Source organism: Fukomys damarensis, unplaced genomic scaffold (assembly GCF_012274545.1).
Source record: "Fukomys damarensis isolate Sample0158 unplaced genomic scaffold, DMR_v1.0_HiC HiC_scaffold_16, whole genome shotgun sequence".
NCBI classification, from domain to species: Eukaryota; Metazoa; Chordata; class Mammalia; order Rodentia; family Bathyergidae; genus Fukomys; species Fukomys damarensis.
The window spans coordinates 133,299,356-133,322,958 of record NW_022900928.1 but is presented as its reverse complement, the minus strand read 5'-3'; the positions used below and the strand labels follow the sequence as shown (position 1 = coordinate 133,322,958).

Below are 23,603 nucleotides of genomic sequence, written 5' to 3'. Positions count from 1 at the left end.
CCTGAGGGATTTTTATGTTTTGAATGGAAGCATTTAAGTCAGAGTTATAAGAGTATTGAAGACTTAACTATGAAATAGTAACTTTTGAGAGTGAATTTTATTAGACTAAATATAAACTTTGTTCAGCTCTCTATACACAAAATGTAGATTTCTATGTATTAGAACTGAATATTTTTCCTGCATTTTTCTGAGATGATTTTTATCATGAAGAATTCTGTTTGTCTGTTAGGAAGAGCCTTGAACGAAGGCCGGTATCAGAATTCTCATAGTGTAATTCCATTCACCATTGTTCCTGCGGTTGTAGGTTTCTTTTGTGGCCAATATTCATTATTCTATTAGTCCAATTTTCCTATCAAATTTGGAACATCCAACTTTAGGAAGAATGTTTTTCTTCTTATAAAATTGTAGTCAATAATAACTTTCATGGTCTGTGGGTCCTGTCCTTGTCAGTTTAAGTTCAGATCGATTGTTTTCTACAAATGTAAATGGCTATGAATCGAATAAGGCTTCTGCGATGTGAAGATCTAGGACAACATTTTGAGCAAGTTTTTGAGAGACTGAGGAGAAGAAGAAAAAAGGAGAAGATGGGTAAAGGTAGAAGGAGAGAGAAAGAGGCGGTGGGGTAGGAAAAGACACAGAGAGCTAGGGTGCAGGAAGTTACAAAGGTTGCAGAGGTGGCTAAATCCTTAGGGTTAAAGAAATAGTCAAAGGGCAGATTCAGATGTTAGTTCTCAAAGATGGTCTGGTGAGATGGTTTCTGCTCCCCTTTTGGAGATCCCTGCCACCTTCTCTCCTTGACAGCTGTGGCTGTACACTCGCCTGGTTTTCTGTCTGTCTCTGTGGACATGCCTCACTTGGCTGTAGGCTCATCTTCTGCCTAGAGTTTTCTGCCTAGGATCTCCTAGTACTTGGTCTTTATCTCTGTCTTCCCTAAGAGCGTTCAGCTCACCACAGTGGAGTTCATTCACACCCATGGTGCTATGTGATCCCATGGCATGTGGCACCCAATGGGTAAACAGCTGCTTGAGGTGACTCTGGGCACAGAAGCTGCTGACCTGAGAAGGTGGAACAACTTGAAGAGGAAGTATCCTGCCAGCTCGGCCAGAGGCGAGCCCTGCCGGTGAAACAAGGGCAAACACCCTGGGAACGATTTGAGAAAGTCAACACTTCAGCATAGTTGTGGCCATGCTTTTCTAATCTGAAATATGCACCCATATTCAGTAGGATGCAGCATCATTGTTTGTTTCTCAGTGAAGGTGGGAGGTCGAGTTAGTTCGAGGCTTCATTCCAGGGAAGACTCCTGACCTCCCTGCAAAGATACTCTCTGCCTCTTGTGTCTGCATTTGTCTCTCTGTCAGGGTTTGCTGACCAGAACTGGCAGCTGCAAAACTCATTGAGTTGATGTCACACGTTTCATTCAGATCAATTTAATTCCCTATCTGTCTCCATGACATCCGGGCCTGTGTCACCTGGTCCTTTTATCTCTCACCTGGGCTCTTGTGACAGTACCCTCATGGTTCCACCTGCCTGTACTTTCTTCCTCACCCTCCTCCCTGCCCCCAGGTTGAGTCTTTTTTCCATAGGGGAAGCAAAGTAATCTTTCCTGATGTTTCCTTGGGAGGCTTCAGTCATACATACATTGAAGAAAATATCTGAAGGAATGTGTTTGCAGAAAAATGTTGAAGAAATGGACATTTTTAAACTGGATGAAAATTGAGGCCCATTAAAAGTCATGGTCAGCTGTTCTCATCAGAACAGCGATTTTATTGTGTTTCTCTTCCCTTTCTAAGTGAATTTTGCTTCTTGAAAAGAGCACCTGTGCTCTCTAATAGTGTGTGCAATGGCTTCCTAAATAAGTAATGAGATACCCTGGGAAGCTGAAAGGAAAGCTTACCCTCTAAGCAGCTGCCTCAGGTGTGCAGAGGACAGCGAGGGCCCCTGGGAGAGGTAGCAGTGAGGTCCTGGGAGTGTGATCCTGCGGGAGACACGGGCTGCTCACTTCTGGGCTCATCCACCTGTACCAGCATGGCCGACAATTGACAATACCTTTATCATCCTTTCTTAGTAGTGAACGCTGGTGCCCACAGAGGCACTGAGTATCCCTGTGATGTGAGGCCGAGCGCTACCAGCATCAGTGATGTTGGAGAGCCTGTATGTGAAATATGTTATGTATCAAACAGTAACTCTGTGGGGCGGGGGAAATGTGGTTGTCCTCACCCCACAGATGAAAAAGAATGGGGCTTTGGTCAGCTTATCAGAATTGTGGAAGAGAACACACCTGAAACACCAACATTTGCATGAAAAGCCAGGTCTGTCTGATCTAAGAACCTCAGCTCTGGGCTAAAATTCCATGGACTCTGAGCTCGACCCAGACACGTGTTGCTGGTGCTGGTAGGTCGCACATTTCTTCTCTGCAATGGAAGAGACTCTGTTACGTGGGGCTATTTGGTTAAATTCCTTATGGATAACAAAATTTTAACAGCAAACATCTTAGTTCAGCATCTGAAAAGAAAGGCGAATAGCTCCTGGGATAAGCTCCAGTCCGATGTCCTTCCTGGACTCCTACTCCATCTCCTCCCTTGTATTTTGTTCTTTATTTTATGGGTCTCCCATGAGAAAGGTTGAATCCGCATCCTGTTCTCTCTTGGATTGAGTGTCAGGCAGCATTCTTGAGGAGGGGCCAATTTATTTCCTGCCTTGACCCAAGGATGTCTTTTTGTCCTCCTTCATTTCCTTAGCTTGAGTTCTCTCCTGAGAAGCAGAGCTAATCCATGTGTTCATATACTCTCTCCTGGAACAAAGGAACTAGAACAGATGGAAAGTGTTTGGAAGGAAGGTTCTTTATCCCGCTGGACAGCCCCGACCTGTCCTCAGTGGAGAGCAGGTCCTTGGCGTGGTCAGTCACTACTTTTACCATTCCCACCTCACCATGGCCAATAATCAGTCTCCTGGTGACCCTGGCTTTTCCAAACCTGGTCTCAGAAAAAGAAAATGTCCCTAATTAATTCATGTAACCCAAGAAAATATGTCATTATCATTTCCCTTCTTTCAGTTTGACTATTTGGTCAAAAGTCTTGTTCCCAGCATAAATAATCTAGCTCCCAGCTAGTTGGAGGAGCTTTTGGCACACGAATTGCAGCCCATGTCCTGCCCTGGAGAAAAGTCTTCTCTCATTACTTCTGAAGACATCCTGAGTCTTAGTACACTTAGGAATGTTGACCTTGACCTGTCTGAGGGCTGGGAGCCACATCACTCACAGTGGCCTGGCTTTAGAGCCTGGACTGGGGCCAAGAGCATGTGGTTAGGGAATTGAACTTCTGGCCTGTGGGAATCCCTTAAAGTAATAAATAAGAGGCAGATGGGAAGTAACTTCCCCTTAGAACAGTTAAATTTGTGTGGGACATGTAGAAACCCCACCAACTCCCCTTCTCTCATATGTGAGGGGGAAAACCATTCAGAATCCTTCATTTGAGAGTCAGTGCCTAGATCCAGATGGATCCAGATGGAGATGGAATTTTCAATACTGACAGGCCCTAATACTGCATCCACATGAACAGAATTGTATGGATATTCTGGGAAAAACCTGGACACATAAGTGGGGAGGCTGGGAAACTTGGAGGAAAGGCAGTGGGGTACTTTGAAGGAGGCAGACTTGGTTTGGCATTCATCGGTGTCACTGACAGAAGATAGGCTTGAGCAGTGCATTCTGGGTAACAGCTAGGGTAGAGCATTCTGGGTAACAGCTAGGGTAGAACCTACACAAATCCAGTCCAGTTAACACTCAGTAATTGTTTCTACTTTTTAAAACATATTATTATTTCTTTTGGTTAAATTGCCAAAGAGGTGAGTTGGTGTGCTGTGAGGGAATCTGGAAGGTGTCCAGCAGAGCATAGAGATTTCCTGTGACTTTGCCCTGAGAGCCACATCACCCCTAAGTAAACACCATCTCCAGGCTGCCTGGTGCCAGGTGAATGGTGAGTTCTCAGAGCCTCCATCCTATTTACCTGTTTAGACCACAGTCACTTCAATAGCAAGACGCTCCTCTAAATGCTTTCAAATACTAATTGATCTTCAAAACCTACAACTACTGTTTGTATTTTATTGATGAGGAAATTAAGGCCCAGTGTTGTTAGCTGGCTTCCCCAGAGCACAGAACCAGTGGGTAGGAGGCAGGGGTTAAAGCCTGGACCCTCCCTGTCACTGCCAGCCCAGGCTGCCTCTCAGGGCATCCAATTGTGACTGCCTCTGCCCTCAGGGTACCTTCCATTCACTTCACCCACACCACCAGGAGAAAGCCTCCCTCCCAGATAGCCAGGATGGTCCTTTTGGGTTTACTTTCAGGCAGATCAGCCAGAATAAGCCAGGTTACACTACAGTAGCAAGCCCAAACTCCCAGTGAATTACCACTCAAGAACTAGTTAACAAGCTGAACTATTAACTGTGAAGCCAAAGTCCCGCTGCTTCGCCTTTGCTAGCCTTGGGCGGGATGCAGCAGATGTTCATGCTGGCCCTTCCTCACCTCCTGCCATCATAGTGGGGGCTTTGTAGAGGTGGCTAAATTAGGGTGTGTGATGCTGGGATTGAGGGTGTGTGGGTACTAAACGAGTTCACTGATGGGCCTGGCATAGTTTTGGGTGTGGTAATAGGGAGGCCCAGCCTGGGTAGCCTGGGTGGATGCAAAGGGGCAGAAAGAAGGCAGGCCGGCTGCTGCTTCTTTGCTACTTCACTGCTTTGCCACCTTCTACTGGCCATGAACTGTTTCTGTTCTGCAATGTCCCTCTGCTTTGCCTTGGAGCCAGCCAACTATGTGCTGAACCTCTATAAACTGTGAGCTGCTATAATCTTCCCCCCTTTAACTTTGGGAGTTGGCTCTTCTGTTTCAGCAATGAGAAAAGTAACCAAGACAGCCTTTGTGGCCCTTACTGCACCCACCCCTGCCTCCTACCACAGGAACTCACAACCTTCCACCTACCAGTGTTCTCCTGCCGTGAGTGTACCCAGCCAGGGCACAGGGAGGCCAGAGTGGCACGGAGTGACCCTGCAAGTGGCCGAAAGCCAATGGTGGATAGGAGATGGGGAACCAGGCCCCAGGTCCTCCTTCTTGGTTTGCTGGTGGGATCCAGCTTCAGTGCCTACCACAGACACTTGCTCCTTAACACTGTCTGTCAGTGATGGTGAACCTTTTAGAGCTTCCAATCATTCAAACAGCCTCTCTGGTGTGGCACGCATGCCGTCAGTTTGCCACGACTGCTCTGTGCCCTGTAATTGCTTCTTCCCCACGTCCAGAGCAGAGTCAAAGCCCCCACCCTCTTTCTCTGCTGGACTTCGTGCCCACAGTGGTAGGGCTGGAGGGCCTTCCCAAGCCGCAGACCTTGCCATGCACATCGCTCTGGATGCTCAAGCTGTTCATCCAGCGTGCACATTGCTGTGGTCATCGCACCCAGGGGTCATCACTGCTGACCCCAGAACACGTTCCCTTGGAAACCAGTTGTGCCTGAGTGTTTGGTTCTCTGAAGAACTCATTCTAAATCAGTTCTTAGACACTGGCAAGGAGCTTTTCTGTGTCACTCAAACTTTCCCTCTAGACTGGTAAGCACATAAATTATTGACTAAGTAAGCCACACACACCACAGCTCTCCCCTCTCTCTCCCTGTCTTGCCCAGGCCAGTAGTTTAGGGGAGGTGACACTGCCCAGGTGGAGTTGAAAATTATCCTGATGTTGGGCACCAAGCCACTCACCACCTCTTTCCAGGGTTTTCTTGTAGCAGTAGCTACAAGGGGTTTGTGATTTTTCTCTTTGGGGAAAATTATGTAAACCCCTAATAGCTCTAAGGATTGTTACAATTTTTTTTTTATATATCCCTCAGGTCAGAGAGGGGATCAGTCTCTGCTCTTCTGACCTGGTCTCAGGAAAGACGTCTACTTTCAGGAGGGTGATGAGGCTGTGTCGGCTCCCATGCCTCTCCCTGTGCCTCTACCCCATGCTTGTCTGACTCCCAAGGCTTCTTCAGGCCCAGGAGGACTTGGCAGGAGTCAGTGCACTCCCCATGCATCTCTGATGACCATTAGTGACCCAGCTCAGGCAGAGCTGGACGGGTGCTGTGGGTCTCTTCACCCAAATGCCACCTTGTGCCACTGCACACTCCAGGCAGTGGAGACCAGAAGTGCTGGCATTATTCAGAAACCCAAGCCCTCTCCCCCATGTCTTCTAATAGCATTCAGCGAAGAGCTCTGTGGCACTGTCTATGTCCCAATGCTACTTCTCTGAACAACAAACTGCAAGCTTCCATGTGATTAGCAACATTGGACAGAGCCAGGAAATGATGTGTTCCTCTCTTTCTGCTGGGGTCACACCCACGTGGGCTCCTCTCCCCGGTGTGCACTGCAAGAAGAGCCAAGAGAGTGCTTTCAGAAAAAGCTAGCTGTTCTACAGACTTAATTGGAAGATTTTATTCGTATGACTTAAGTAGACTAAAAAACAAATAACATGGTAGGAAAGTTGCTATCCCCCCCGCTCCAGAGGCAAAGCCTACTCCTTTGCCCTTGCAGCTGAGCTGGTCATGCACACAGGACAGAGGCAGAAGCTTGCAGAGTGTTGTCCCTCGAGGTTTGCTGCTTTTGGAACCTGGTAGCCAGGTGAGGATGATGGGCCTGCTGTCAAGGTGCTGGACAGATGCCACCCCTCCAGGCTGGGACCCAGTGAGGCCCATGCCCCTTCCAGTGCATCAGAGCCCAACTGCTCCACCCAATCGCCAATCCACAGGACTCTGGGCGAATAAGAAAGGGCTGGTTCTGACTCCCTAAGCTTGGGGGTGGTTTGCTACTTACTCAGTGAGACCCGAGACCGTGACGACAGACTGTGAAGTTGGTGTCAGTCTGTCCTGGAGCTCACACGTGACAGCCATACTCGGGCACTGTCACGTGATCACCACACTCATGTCCCAGGCGATGCCTATGATCTCGGTCGCATTCAGTCTACTTACAAAGGAATGAGAAAGGAGAAAAGGAAATACCGCATCTGGTATGGGTGAAGGTAAACGAGGGTACAGCCCTTCACATGGTAGGAAGGTGGGCAGGTTGGGAGAATTCGTGGAGAAAATCTGTTGTGTCCAACTAAGCATTAACTACTGGTTAACAAACCTGTACTAGACTGGGTGACCGCTTCCCTAATGTCTGTCAGATCCCATGCAGCTCCTGCTCCCTCCCTCCCTCCGCCTCACAGGGCAAAGATGGATTTTCTTGTGTGCACAGCGTGGCCCCTGCAGTCCCTCCTCCAAAGTGCTCCCTGCCACCCGAGTGCTCACTGCTCACTGCCCCATCCTCCTGCATCCTGCAGGCTTCCTCCTCTGGACCCTACCAGTAACCAGGGCCTCAGAGGCAGGGGCCAGAGGAATATCACAAAAACCAGGACACTTTGGGCGTTAAAGAGGATGCTATTAAAAAGTATGTTGTGACAACAGGTATGGATGGAGAATGTAGCCACCTAATGCATAGTGCCATTGTCATAGTTGGGAGGGACGAAAGGGTGTTTTAGCCACTTCCTCATTACTGGAACAAAATACCCAATGTCTACAATTTACAGTTGGACTCGGGGTTTCTCCACAACCCCCCCACCTTCCTACTGTGTGAAGGACTGAGGTTTCAGTCCATAGGTGGCTGGATCTGAGGCAGAAATGCCATGGCAGAAAGGCCCATGTCTTGGTGGCCAGGAAGCAGAGACCAAAGGAAGGCACTGGGAGGGAGGTACCCCTTCCAGACCACGGCCCAGGGACCCGCCTCTTCCGCCAGGCCCCACCTGCTACAGCACTTTCAGCTATGAACTCAATGTAGCGCCCCCAGGGTCCAGCCGCCTTCCAAAGCCTCTGGCTCTGACCTCGCGAGGCTTTCGGGGAACATTCTAGATGGAAACTGTAACAGGATTTACTTAGCTGAGGTAAAGTGTGTACTCAGTGAAATATGTGCAGCTTCAGTGGAAAAGACAACGACTCTTGAGGACCATATGCACCTGAGGAGCCGACACCCCATGGGACAGAGCCATCTCTGTCCTCACCACTCAGACAGCTCCTCCGTGTTCCCTCCCTCCATCAAGTCTCAACCCCAGCAGAGCCACAGCCCCGAGTTCTGCCAGCACGGGTTTTTTTAAAAAAATTCTATCAGCAGTTTGTTTTTTAACGTTCAAGGATTTTTTAGATCTTTTGTTTTCATGGATCTCTAATTCAATTCTGTTGTGATCCTAAAACAGTTTGTCCCCGGCTTCTCACTTCTGAAATGTCTTTTCACTTTTTCTGTGGTGCAGTACGAGGCCTTTCCTTGTGGACCCCAAGTGCACTCAGAAGCAATGTGTTCTGCATTACATAAAAAAAGCAGATGGGGTCAGGCTGCTTGATGGTGTTGTTCAAACAACCTATATTCTTGCCGCACTGTGTCTATTTTTCCCATGCCATCAAATTTCGCTCAGAGGAAGAGCAGCTGTGCTGATGTTCAGGTCCCCACATGAGTCACCTCATAAAATTTCCATCCCCATGCTTACATTGACTTACTGTAGGATCACGTCAGCTGCTAGTCATGTCTCTGCCGGGAATGTATACGGAGAGATGGGCCAGAGATCTGGACTGGCTGTTTACACAGGCAGGCCTGTAAAGTGACCTCAGAGGTGTAGGTCTTGTTGCCTGCGTCCCTGCAGGGACTGTCTGCAGGGTGATTTATACAGGACCGTAGCCAGGTGGGAACTGGCATGAGATTAATCATGTGCGGCAAGTGCCCAGGGACCTCCTTGCCTACTCCCACCATGCAGGGCTCCCAGGGTTGGCAGAGCCGATGGGTGTGGCTGAAGGTAGGAATTCCCAGGGTGGTTTTGTGCCCGTCCTCACATCCCGAGTTGGTGGACAGACTTGAAGCCCAGTGGGCCTGCTGCAGATGGAACCAAGCAGAACACAATGGCCCCAGTTTCTTGACAGGTTTAATTAATAAAGCAGGAAAACGAAAAGGAGGACAGGGTGAGGGAACACTGGCCCACAGACCACTGAGCTGTCCTTCTTAACTCAGATTTACAAAGTTTAGTCACAAAATGCAGTTCATGTTTAAACTTTTAAGAATTTATTACAGTAAAAGACACATTGTCATGACTCTCCCTCAAAGTATCCCCCCCCATTTCAAACATGCGTATTCCATCCTTGCCACTTTCTGAAGCAGCTCTGGGGTCCTCTTTTATGAATGTTCTCAGTTACACTGTTCTGGCTGCCTCGATGCCCCAAACAGATTCAAAGCATTTGTGTTTCATGGACATTGTGACTTTGGAGAAGAGCCAGAGCTGCACGGTGCCAGGTCTGGTGGATAGGTGGATGAGGACACACTGTGGCGTTTCTTCAAGCCCGTCTTTCTGTTGAGTGATGCTCTGTGACAGCATTCACCATCACTGATCACACCTGGTAAAGACACTCAGGAAAGAGGACTTCTGGCACTGCTTCGGAAAGTGGCAAGAGTGATGGGAGAAGTGTGTTCAAAGCAAGGGGATGTATTTTGAGGATGATTGCTTGCAATGTGTCCTTTGCTATAATAAACTTAAAAAAATTCAACATTGACCATCTTCTTTTAAAATCACACTTATATACAACAAAAGTGTCATGGAGAGGTGGCTTAAACAGAATAAATGCACGTCTCACAGTTCTGCCAGAAGACTGGGTTCCCGATGAGCGCTCTTCCTGACTGAAAATGGTCCGTTTCTGGCTTGCTTTGTCCTCACAGCAGGGTTTGTCACAGTGATAAACATTTACTTTCCTGTTGACTGACCATTAAAACATACAAAGCAACAATCAACAGAGCTGAAGGGAGAAACAGACAGCTGGGCAATAATAGTCTCACTCTCACCAATGGATAGAGCATGAGACAGAAGATAATTTAAAAAGCACGGTTTAACAAATACAATAAATCAGTTACATCTAACAAACACATACAGGACACTCTACCCAACTCTACACATCCCTCTTGAGTGTACATGGGACATTTTCCAGACTAGGCTATATGTTAGGCCACAAATTAAGTTGCAATAGATTTAAAAAGGTAGATGGATATAAAGTATCTTCTTTCACTGTAGCAAGATGAAGTTAGGAATGGATGATAGGAGTAAAACAGTAAAATTCACAAATCTATGTAAATCGAACAGTGCATTCTTAAATGACCAATGGATCAAAAGATCACAAAGGAAATTAAAGAATATTTAGACTAATTAAACTGTTATCACTTCCCATTGTATAATTCATTATTATGAATTATCACCATACTGGGTAATAGATTATCAGAGATTATTCCTTTTCTCTCTTACTAGTTGTTAATTAAAAAGAAAATAAAAATTTGAAAGAAAATCTCCTGTGAATGAAAACAGAATCACAACACCAAAGCATAATGGGACACAGCAAAACCATTTTAAGTGAGACACAGCTATAAATGCTGCCTTGGTCTCTTAGTTATGATCTACAGGGAATATCTTTCTTCATCCTCTATTTTCAAGTTTCATCAACTCATATTTAAAGTAATTATTGTTGAGGAGGGACTGCTATCATTTGATATTTGTTTTCTATATGCCTTATAGCTTAGCTTTTTTGTCGCTCACTATATTGTTTTATTTTGTTTTTAATTGGTTTTTCATAGTGAAATGTTTCAATTACTTTCTCATTTCCTTTTTGCATATTTCAGATGTTGTCATGGTTACTGTTATGGTTTATATGTAAATGTTCCCCAAGCACCTTTCCGGCTCAGAATCAGAGCTACTGGGGATGCTCCACCTGACTGACAGGTTTCAATCAGACGTGCTCTTGGGAGGCGGGGCCTGGGGAGGAGGCGGGTCACTGGGGGCGGGGCCTGGGACAGTCTGTCTTCCTCCCTGGCTCCTCCCCTCTCTCTCCTCTTCCTGGCTGCCACAAGGAGCATCTTCCTATGTTCAGGTCCTTCCGCTCTGTCCCTCCTACCTTGGATCCAGACCATGCCCTGCAGCATGAATCAAAATAAACCCTTCCTCCTTTTAAGATGTGGGTTTCGGGATTGTGTTTCTGTGACAAGAAAGTGACGAGGACAGTTACCAGTGTGATTACACTTAGCATCCTAAAGTTATAACGCTTGGTTTAAAATGTATCCCAGCTTACATTCAAGAACATACAATGACATACAAGCATTCTTCTTTTTTACTGTATCCCCACCACTTCAGCTGTTGATGTCCCCAAATCACATCTTTATACTCATGTGCCCCCAAACATAAACTAATAATTCTTCTAAATACATGTCTCTTAAATTATGTATACAAGAAATGTGAATTTATAAATCAAAGTTGTAATACTAGCTCTTAGAGTAATTATTTTTAAAAGTATTTCTCTCTTATGGATAAAACAGAAAGTAAAGGCCACCCATACTAGCTTATATAAATCTTCATCTGTTCACATGGCTTGAGCACCTGTGTAGTGCCCTTCATTTAGCCTCTCCGACTCATTAAACATTTACTGCAGAATAGGTTGGATGGTGACAGAATTTGCCCAGCTTTTGTTTATCTGAAAATACTTTAACTTTCGAAGAGCAGTTTTGCTTGATACAGGATTTGTGATTGACAGGCTTTGTTTTATTTTGTTTGTACAGCACTTTGAATATATTTGTCCACAGCTTTCTGGCCTCCAAAGTTTCAGGTGAGAAATTTGCTGAGAATCCTGCAAGGATCCCTTGTGTATGATGAGTCATTTCTCTTGTGGCATTTACTACTCTCTCTGTCTTTGAAAGTTTGATTATAAAATGTTTTAGTGTGGGACTCTATGAGTTTATCTTACTTGGCAATTATTGATCTTCTTTGATGTTTATAATCATGTCATTCATTACATTTTGGAACTTTCAGCCATTGCTTCTCAAATATTCTCTTCCCAATTTCTTTTTGTCTCTTCTTGCTGGAGCTCAAAGAATGAGTACATTGATTCACTTGATGGTTTCTCATAGGTAAAATTGCTTTGTTCACTTTTAAAACTTTTTCTATTAATTGGCCTTAATAACTTCATTGCCACATTTTCAAGTTTTCTGACCCTTTCTTCTGCCTGCACAAATCTGCCTCTGAATTCTTGTAGTGGGTGGTTGATTTCATTTATTGTACTTTGCAAGTTAGAATTTCTTTCTGGATTAATTTTAGGTTTTCTTCCTTGATATTTCCATTTTGTTCATACATGATCTCAATTTTCTCCCATCCTTCTTTAGTTCTTGGAGCATCTTTAAAATATTTTTAAACTTTTTGTCTAGCAGATTTGACATCAGGTCTTTTTTGCAGAGACAGTTTCTCTTGATTTTTTTCTCCTTTGAATGAGATATAATGCCCATTTCTTTATATTCCATGACCCCAAACAAAAAAGAAAATAATCAAAGTAGAAACAGCATGGTGGTGCACTTTTTGGTCCCAGTGTTCTCAGAGACTGAGGCAGAAGGATCACAGGTTCAAGCCCAGCCTGGAAATTTTTAGCAAGTCTCTGTGTCAACATTAAAAAGGAGATAAGGGTCTGGGATGTAGCTCAGTGTGAAGGCCCTGGGTTCAACCCCAGTACCAGGAAGAAACAAATAAACACATAAATTTGGAAAGGACAAGTAAACGTATCTCTGTTTTCAGATGATATGATCACACCTGTATAGAAAATCCTGTTTACACACATGCGCATACACACAGAAGTAATAAATGAATAAAGTAATTCAGAAAAATAGCAGGACACAGTCAACACCAAAATTAAGTTGTTTTGTTGTTCGCTCATAACAACAATTTCAAAGGAAATTATGAAAAGAATTTCATGCACAGTAACATCAAAAAGAATAAAATAGGAATTAACTTAAGGAGGCAAAAAACTTGTATACTGAAAACTGCAAAACATTGCTGACAAAAACAAAATGAGTCATACATAAGTGGAAACATATGTCTTGTTCACCGATTGGTATACTCAATATGCTTTAGATGTTATTACTATCCAAGTGATCTACATAGTCTGAGCAACATCCATCAAAGCTCCAAAGACATTTTCTGAAGAAATAGAAAAATCTATCTTAAAATTAACATAGATTTTCAAGGGACCTCATATCCAAAACAACTCTTAAAATAAGAACAAAGCTAGAAGACTCACATTTCCCAATTTTAAAACTTGTGGTGAAGTCCCATTAATCAACAGTGTGGTTCTGGAATAAAAGCAAATATCTAGAGCAACGGAACTAAGCAGAGGTTCCAGAAATAAATCCTTGTGTACATGGTCAAACAATTTCTCACAAGGTGCCAAGATCATTCAATAGGAAAAAGAGCAATCTTTTCAACAAGTGGTTCTGGGGAACTGTTTCCACATGAGAAAGATTAAATGTAGACCCTTGACTAACACCACATACAAAATTTAACTCAAAATGGATCAAATACCTAAATGTACAACCAAAACACCCACAACTCTTATAAAGAAACATAGAATAAAACTTTAATATCTAGTTTTAGTAATGACTTCTTGGATATAAACTCAAAGGTAAAAGCAAAACAAGAAACTAGACAAATTAAACATCATAAGAATATTTTAAAAAATAGTCCATGAAAGACAATATCAAGACAGTAAATTGATCATGGCAGTCTACACCCATAATTCAGCATTCTGGAAGGCTGAGATAGAAGGATTACAAGCTGGAGACCAGCCTGGGCAATTTAGCAACACTCTGTCTCAAAACAAACAAACAAAAAAACAAACAACAAACAAAGGGCCAGGGATGTAGCTCAGTTCAAATACCCTGAATTCAATTCCCACTACTGTGGGGGTGGGGGAGAAAAGAAGAGAAGAGAAAAGAAAAGATATCACAAAGATGTGGAGAATGTGAAACTCTTGCATATTGTTGCTAAAAATGTAAAATGGCACCACCACTGTTGAAAACAGGGTAGTGGTTCCTTGAAGAAATTGAAAATAGAGTTACCGAATGATCCAGAAACTCTACTTCTGGGACTATAGCTGAAAAATCAAAGGCGGATCATGGAGAGATTATTTGTATACCCAAGTTCTTAGCAACATGATCTGCTGTAAGTACAATATGGAAGCAACCCAAGGGTCCATTCACAGTTGAGTGGAAAAGCAATGTGTGAGGTATACATAACAGAATATTTTTCATCCTAAAAAGACAGGAAGTTCTGCTCTAGCTACACATAGTTGAACCTTCTATCATGGACTACAAGGTGGATGATCCAATGTGTTAAGGGGACATGATGTTCAGTGAAATAATTCAATCACAGAAGACACGTGCTGTATCACTTCACTTACATGAAATGCAGAGGGAGTCAAGTCACAGAGACAGAAAGTGGAATGATGGTCTCTAGGGGCTGCAGGGTGCAGTAGAAAGAGAGTTATCATCAAATGGGAATCGAGTTTGGGTTCTACAACATCAAAAGAGCCACAGAGGTAGATCAGTGGTGAGAGGTGTACATTGTGATTGTATTTGGTACCACTGAGCTGTAAGAATAAAGACAGCTAAGATGGCAAGTCTGAGGTGTATTCTATCACACCTTTTTTAGAAAATAGCTTGGCCACTCTGTGGAGTTGAAGTACACCATTTTAGGATTCAGGGATGAAGAGTTACCTGTTGGGTCTATGTTCTTAATTGGCCCAAGCTGGAAATGAATAAAATATCTCTAATTTGGTAAGCAAAGAAGTTCTCAAGAGAAGGAAAAAGAGAGAAGAAAAGAAAAAGAGAGAAGAAATCTCAACTAGGTCCAGAACAGGAACAAAAGGGAGATGAAGAACAATGTGGGATAGCAAGAGATTGAGTAGGAAAGAGAAAGAAAAGAGAAAAAAAAGGAAAAAGAAGACAGAAAAAAGGAAGAAACTGAAAAGAGTGGGGGAAAAAAGAAAATTAAAAATAAGGGGGGAAATAATTTAAAATATAAAAAATAAAAATGTAGGGCCTCCTCAGAGTGTCTCTGCTGTCACAGTAGACAATGTGGGCAGCAGCGTGCAGATCTAAGCCAATTAGCCTCAGCAAGCCAGCAGCAGACCACTGAGATTCAGGCTGATTTCTGGCTGCAAGGCCCTAGTTCAGCTCCCTGACCTTCTGCAGGGTTGAACTCTGCAAGGTTCTACTGCAGGTTCCAGCTGCCCTTCCCCTAAGGACTGACCAGGTTCTGACGGGAGGTGGTGATCTCTCCAACTCACCAACCACAGAGGTCTGGTGCCTTTACTGCAGGGATTCTCCTCCCTTTCCCAGCGGGCTTCCGTGTTCATCAAGGAGCCTGAGAGAGGCCCTCTTTCTGTGGTTCACTTCTGCTCTGTCTTCTGGAGCTCAGGACAGTGGCCTTTATGACCCCCTATGCCTCTGCAGTGTGGATCCAGGTACTGGCACAGCCATGAGACCAGAGGCAGGGGTGGGGAGGCACTGGGGTGATGCTATGGGGGTGCCTGTGTAGCTCCACTCCTCATCCATCTGTACCGCTTGGAGGCCCAGGGTGCTGAAGTAGGGGTAGCAGCCTAGCTCCTTGCTCCTGGGTAGGAAGAACAAACAGTGAAAATGGCCATATTTCCAAATCTGGTACAGATTTCCAATCTGCTGTATAGATTCAATGTATTCCTGATTGAAATTCCAACAGTATATTTCACAGAACTAGAGAAATCAATCCAAAAATTCATTTGGAACCAAAAGAGACCTAGAATAGCAAAAGCCACTCTAGGAAACAGAGACATGGCAGGGGGTATCACAATCCCAACTTGAAACTATACTACAAAGCCGCTGTTATAAAAACAACATGGTACTAATAAAGAAACAGACCTGAGGATCAGTGGAATAGATTAGAAGATACAGAAACTACTCCAGGCATACTCAGCTACCTCATCTTTGATAAAAGAGCCAACATCCTCAGTGGAGGAAAGATAGCCTCTTTAATAAGTTGTTTTAGAAAAACTGGATTTCAACCTGTCAAATATTAAAACTAGACCTCTATCTTTCCTCATGCACTAAACTAAAATTGAAGTGGATTAAAGATCTAAATATTAAAACAGAAACACTAAACTTGCTGGAAGATAAGTTAGGTAGAACTCTTGAAGACATTGGCATAGGAAATGACGTTATGAACAAAACCTCAGTAGCACGGGAACTAGCAAAAAGAATCAACAACTGGGATCTCATATTATTAAAAAGTTTCTGTACTGCAAGACAAACCACCAACAGAGCTAAAAGGCAACCTACAATGTGAGAAAAAAATTTTATCAGCTGTTCCTCAGACAAAGGTCTACTATCTAGAATATATAAAGAACTCAAAAAAATCAGATCCCCAAATATAAAGACCCAATTAAAAAATGGGCATCTGAAATGAACAGATAATTCTCTGACAAACAAGTAAAAGCAGCAAATAAATATTTGAAAAAAAATGTTCAACATCACTGGTCATTTGAGAGATGCAGATAAAGACAAAGCTGAGATTTCACCTTACCTCAGAAAGAATGGCTGCTATCAAGAAATCAACCAATAACAAGTGCTGGTGGGGTTGTGGGGAGAAAGGAACCCTTCTTCAATTGTTGGTGGGAGTGCAGACTGGTGCAATCACTGTGGAAATCAATATGGAGATATCTCAAAAAACTAGGATTAGACGTCTCATTTGATCCAGCTATCCCTCTTCTGGGTATCTTTCCAAAAGAATTAAAAGAATCACACCACAGCAATATATGCTCACCCATGTTTATAGCAGCACAGTTTGTAATAGCCGAAACTTGGAAACAGCCCAATTGCCCATCAACTGGAGACTGGATAAAGAAGATGTGGTTTTTCTATGAAATGGAGTACTACTTGGCTATAAAGAATGAAAAATTAGAGTCACTCATAGGAAAATGGATGCATATTGAGGCCATCCTTTTAAATGAAATAAATAAGACACACGTGTAAATATCAAATAGTTTCTCTGGTGTGAAAAGCTAAAAGTGTGAATAAGGTTCAAATGGTATAATTGACAATGTGAAATAGGAAGAAAAGGGCTAAAGGTATAGGGGAAGTGGGAAGGGCAGGGGAAAGGAAATAAGGGGAAAGAAAAAATATGAGGAAAGGAAAAAATGGAAACAAAGTCTTTGTAAATAGGAAAGGGCGGAGGGGTTGAAGGGAGGGCAGGGGAATGGGGGAAAATAAGAACCAAGATACATCATGTAAAGAGGTACAAGATCCCAATGACGAATGTACCTATGCTGTATACCTAACAGGTACCAACAAACTTAATGGAAAAAAAGAAGCTCTCATACTCCAATGCAACTGAATATGAGGCAGCAGCAAGAAGGAATGACTTACTGAGATGTGCACAGATACAGATGACTCTCAAAAGCATTCTGCTGGACTTGAAGAGCTGTAAGTCTGACTTGGTGTTTGTGATGACTGAGGAAAGGAAAGCCTAGAAGGAAAAGCAGATATGCAGTTTTAGGGCCCAGAGCAGGAGCGAGGAGCCTGATGAGAAATGGGCTCAAGGGAACTTTGGTGGGGTAGAAGGATTCTACATCTTAATTGCTGTTAGGGACTGGTCAACCATGTATTTGTCAAAACACGGGGACTGGTGTATCTGCATTGGGTGGATTTACTGTATTCAAACTAAATCTCAGCAAATCTACTTTAAAAATCAGAGTACTTCCATGTATTTATTTATTTTTTGAGATGGGTCTCAGCATAGTGTCCAGGCTGGTCTTGAACTCATGGGGTTGTTTATCCTTCTTCCTCAGCTTTCCAAGTAGCTGGGACTTCAGACCTGTGCCACCTTGCTGGTTTTTTTTAATGTAAATTATGGTAGTGTACACAAAAACAAGAAATATACTGATATAAACAGTAATATAAATATTACAGTTAAGAAAAAAGTCATAGGGCTGGGGATTTAGTTCAGTGGTGCCACTGCCTGCCTTGTAAGCACAGGGACCTGAGTTTGATTCCTGCCCCCCAAAAAATAAAAAAAATAAGAAAGAAAAAGTCATAAAGGGAAGTTGTGAGCAAGCCTCAATTTTTCCTGTGAAATGTGAATCTATATGGGCTGGATGAAGGAAATATGAATTATGTTAATTTTGGATGTGTGAAAAGACATAAACATGTCCAATATGATTTTTATTAGACTTCTCAGAAAGTGGTCTATAATGAAATATTTTCAATTGCAGACAGGAAGCCAAGAAAATTGGATGGTATTTTTCAACATAGCCAGGTGACTTTTCTTAAAAAACTGATAACTTTTGGGGCTCTAGGAAACAAACACAGTAATTCTGTTGAGTACAAAATACGTCTATATTTGAAGCTAAAGACAGAGAACAGGCTCAAGGAAGAGAAGCACTGTTTGAGCTGCAGCCTTGTAGCAAAACAGACGCCGATTCCTCAATTCCCAGGACTCTTGTGCAATCAGCCACAAAACCACTGACATCTGGCTCAGAGAAGCTGAGATTTCCAATGACCGAGTTCTGCCCAGTGACACATTTGGAGTTGCCTAACGACGGGGCTCTGCTGTGCAACTCTGGGATGTGGGTATCAGCTGGTTCTTGGGTGTTGTGTAGGAGTCGAGACTGGGAAAACTCTGGTCCTGTGACTGCTAACACCCGGGGACCCAGAGTCCCTCCCACACCCCAACTCAGTGTGGACAATGAGCCCATCGCGCTGCTGCCTCTTCCATGTGGCCGCACGCTCCGCTCGAGTTAACTGTCCCGAGCTCTTAGTTCGGTGTTGCATGTGGAAGGGAGAAAATAAGAAGCAAGACAAAGTTCAGCCACAGAGTATGTAGAAATTGGCCCAGGGCATACAAATCTAAGGTGTCTTTCACGGAATATGTTATTTACAGGACTTTCTGAAGCAGATGTATTTAAAAGTTCCTGTTACCTTTATAGTGTTGACTAAATCGCTCAGTTTTCCCAGAATTTCCAGCGCTGGATTAAGTGGCCTATTTTACCAATACTTAGATGTCTTGAATAGTCAGAATCCAATGCTGTCGTGTTGTTATTTAAAAAATGTATGAAAGTTTGTTAAGGAACCCCAACTGTGAGGAGATGGTTTGATTTTCTTCAACTCTTCATCCTCTTTACTGGCCCAACAATGAAACCAGTGGGGAATTATCAAACATTAAAGCCACATCCAAATCCTGCAAACAAAATGAAGAAGTGCTTCCCAGAACTAAATCTAGCTGATGAGTAGGTTTGAAGTCCTTACAAAAATAATGCATGTTCTTTGGACACTTTTTAAACAGACTGTAAAACAAGACTGAAATCCCTCCTCAACCTTTCCCACTGTCCTGAGACAACCATTACTCATAGCTTCAAACGTTCCATTCAGCTTTTGCTTCTCTGCACACACAAATGCTCACATACACAAACTCGCACGCACACACAGACAGGCACGAACACCAGATGTCAGATGAGGTCATTTGTCTTTGAAGATTCAAGAAAATTGGTTAGAATCTCAACCTACATGTGGTGGGAAATCCATGTTCCTCTGAACCAAGCTGGAAGTTTGCAAGGGTGAGGAAGGGTAATGTGCTTGCTGGTCCCTTCTGCTTTTGGCTGTAGTTTTCACCAAATTAAGTCAGGGAAGGACTGCACTGTTATCCCAAATATACTAATTTTCTTCTTAATCCTCAGGTGCAAAAAGTTACTCTGTAGTTCATGGATTATTATTAGCAGTGATACATCCTAGTCCTTTCTGTTTTTATACCTGCCTTTCCATTGATCCATCCATCCATCCAACCATCCAACCATCTATCCATCCATCCATCCATCCACCCAACCATCACTCAACCATCCATCCATCCAACCATCCACCCAACCATCTATCCATTCATCCATCCATCCATCCAACCATCCACCCAACCATCTATCCATCCATCCATCCACCCAACCATCACTCAGCCATCCATCCATCCAACCATCCATCCAACCATCTATCCATTCATCCATCCATCCATCCATCTGTCCATCCAACCATCCACCCAACCATCTATCCATTCATCCATCCATCCATTTTTCCATCAATCCATCCATCCAACCATGTATCCATCCATCCATCCATCCACCCAACCATCACTCAACCATCCACCTAACCATCTATCCATTCATCCATTCATCCATCCATCCATTTTTCCATCAATCCATCCACCCAACCATCCACCCATCCATCCATCCATCCATCCATCCATCCATCCATCCATCCATCCATCCATCCATCCATCCATCCATCCATCTATCCATCAATCTATCCACCCAACCATCCACCCATTTACCCATCCATTCGCACACCGATCCACCCATCCACCCATCCACGCATCATCCATTCCCTTTTCTCACTACATGTCCTTCCTATTCCCTTTTTTGTTGGTCAATTTAGTTACCCCCATCAGCATATATATTATATATATGCTATTATATTATTATAAAATGTGTACTTTTAGACCATGTATTTGTATTTTTAATTTACATGACCATTTTTTGTTAAATACTTCACAATTTTCCCCTTTTGGTTTCCACTTGACCTTCTCACTGCAACAGCATTTGGGAATCAGAAAACTCACTGATTAACAGACTCCTAGGACTTGGCTGTGTCCTGTTACTTTGTGCTTTTGCTCCTTTAAAAATGTCAAACTTTTCTACTGTTGGGGTCCCTTCCCTTTGAGTTCCCCACAAAATCTCTGCACCCTCTCTTCCACTTGGACTCCTACTGTACACAGGATTGCACATTCAGAGTCTCATTCATGCTCCTGGTGAGAAGAGGTAGCAGGTGTCTGGGGAGCCCTCCACCTCTTGCTCTCTCTCCCAGTCTCTGGCATTATTAGCAATCTGTCCCAACACATGTGAATATCGTTGTTTTTATTAAAATGAGTAGGAGGCTATACACAAATTTTCATTTTGAAGTTTCACTCTGTTCTGCCTACATATTCACAAATACTTTTCCCCCCACAAATCTGAGGTAGTATGGGTACATTCTGGTGTTTTGAACATATTTAGAACTAGCAGAAAAGGAACACTATGTTCACAGTTTCCCGATGGCATGTAGGGAGCTGTTAGGACCTAAAGCATTTTCACTACAAATTGAAGTGGCAGATAAGAAAGAGGGGGATGTGCACAGAGGGGTACAAATGTGTCATCACTGTGGAGATTTGTCACTGAAGTGGTTCACTATTTAAACACCACACACTGGGGGGAGTCTTAAGATGGGTGGGAAGCAGGGCTCTACCTTGTACCTGGGCATCTGTGAGAGGCAGCCAGGCAGGTGGCCAGCACGGTGATGCCACTGTAGGCATGGGGTGTCCGTTGTCTCCCAGCCACACACAAGCAGACCGGTCCTGCTGAGACGCTGCCTGCATTGTGCAGATCATGGTTTTGTCAAGAGCCTGGTTCAATAGGCATTTAAGGCATGTGAGAGCCACCTGATACCCTTTCACTGTGTATCAGTCAGTGTTTACTAGAGAAACAGATATAACACAGATATATCAATATATACATGAGAATTTACAGGACTGGCTCACAATGGCCGGCCACAGGGTTGGACGAGGAAGAGTGCAAGAGGTTCCATCTGCACACTGGAGACCGCAGAATTCAGCTGAGGTCTGGAGCTCACTGAAGTGTCCTGTGGGGTCTGCATAGGGAGGTGGATGGGTCTGTGATGGAAGAGTCCATGCCAGAGGCTGGAGAGTCTGTGTTGCAGGGCAGGAGGTGAAGTTCCTGCCACCAGAAGTAGAAGCAGCTGAGTGCTTCCTCATTTCCCCTTTGTACCATCCAGGTGGAGCTGCCCTGGGGTGGATCTCCTAGGCCTTAGGGCATGGAATCTCTGAGCTGATTTAGCTAAACTTCTCTTGACCACACTTCTCCAGTTGACGCAATCATTCACCTGTCACACACTGTGTCAGGTGGGCTTCCAATCTGAAGCCTGACGGATGAGGCTGGGGAACTGAACTTACAGGGCAAAAGGCATATGGCTATCCAGGACAGATGCTGTCTTGCTCCTGTGGGTTCTTGTTTCAAGTGGCTACCAGGGGACTGGAATTTTGGAATGAGAACTCAGACCACCCTGGTCAACATGAACTAGTTCATCCCCCTTTTGTCCACACAAGAGAATGTTAACTAACAAATGACTTACTCTCTGTTTTAGGAACCTCCTGCTAACCAGTTTGTCTGAGGTAACTACCTGCCTGAGCAAACAACTCACTTATAAACAGCAGTTCTCTCCTCAAGATTTGCTTTTACCATGTTCACCATATAAACAACTCATAACTGCATTAAAAAAAACAGTCCAAACCCAGACAGTTTCCTGCCTGGGAGGACCCACTTCTTGCCAAAGCCACACGCCTGGAGAACTCCTCCAACTACCCCCTTCTGAAACACAATCTGTTTGTGGTGGGTTTCAGTGACCTTACGGGATATGACCACATTTCTGTGAAGAAGGTTCAAATTAAAAATTAAAAGACATGTTGGCATTATTTCCCCTCAAAGACTCCCCCTGTCTTCAGACACATTTATCCCACTGTTTTTGCCACTTTCAGAAGCAGGTCTAGAAGTCTTCTTTTGTGACTTTTCATGGCTGCCTTGATGTCCTGAATTGATTCAAAACATTTGTGGCAATTTCTGTTAAATAGAAACATTATGGTGTCTTTATTCACTTTTTGCACCAGATCCGGCATTGTGTGACTTCTGGTTCTTCTTCAAAGTCAAAATGTCCAGGAAAGGTCATTTAGGACATTGAGACAGCAAGTAGAGTGCAACTAAAGACACTCTTGAAGGAGAGCTCCAGACCTGCCTCAGAAAGTGGCAGGAATGATGGGAGAAGTGTGTTTGAAGCAAGGGGAGTGTTTTGAGGGGAATTACAAACAATAACTACTATTTATAGTAACTTTTGATGGTTTTGCTTTATTTGCAATTTTCAGTAACATTTTGAGACTCAACAAAACTTGAATTTCTGTGCTTAAATCCTAGGTGCAGTGTAATTTCAGTTGTAAACTAGCTGTGTGTATGAAAGAAAATGAGCGAAACAGGAGCACCTGAGTCAAGGCTTTATTAGGGGAAAGAGCTGCCAGGAAAGGGCTGCTTTGAACAACGGTGAGAGAGAGCGAACCCAGTTGGGGAGAGGTTTATAGAGGTTTGGGAGAGCGTAGTGTGTAAGTGGGTGATAGGTTGGTGCTACTGATGAGGGTGGAACTGACTGGCGGGTTTGGACTTAGAAGCGAGAAGGACAGTTAGGAGGGAAAACTTTCTGGTGGGAAGGAGGTGGGGTGGGATAAGTTTCGTTTTCCTGTTGGGAGTTAGTTTTGATTTCCCGACATGACTCATTTCCGGTGTGGGGGCCATTTTGAGTAAATGCAACTGCTGGGGCCATTTTCCTGGTGGGGGAATTCTATTGGTGCGCACCAGCTCTTCCAAGCAGCATGTTCGTTTCCACCTAGGATGCTTGCTATGGGTGGATAAATATCGTTGAAGGCCAGTGTGTTGAAGGTGAGGTCCCCAGCCTGCAGTGTGATAGAGAGGTGGTGGGAGGAAGGTATGTCACTGTGTCTGTGCCCTTGACGGGGACACTGGAGTCCCCACCTCTTGTGTATTTACCTTCTTGGCTGCCACAAGATGAGCAGCTCACTCTTCTGAACACTCCCACCATGATGTTTTGCT

At 43.9% G+C, this 23,603-nt stretch overlaps 1 long non-coding RNA gene across 1 annotated transcript; it reads left to right on the top strand.

Moving 5' to 3' along the window:
- The first annotated feature begins 3,946 nt into the window (after positions 1-3,946).
- Positions 3,947-22,993, top strand: LOC104863624. Its single transcript, XR_780641.1, has 3 exons — positions 3,947-3,974; positions 17,202-17,343; positions 22,917-22,993. It is a non-coding gene; the product is annotated as an uncharacterized LOC104863624 (long non-coding RNA).
- The last annotated feature ends 610 nt before the right edge of the window (positions 22,994-23,603 follow it).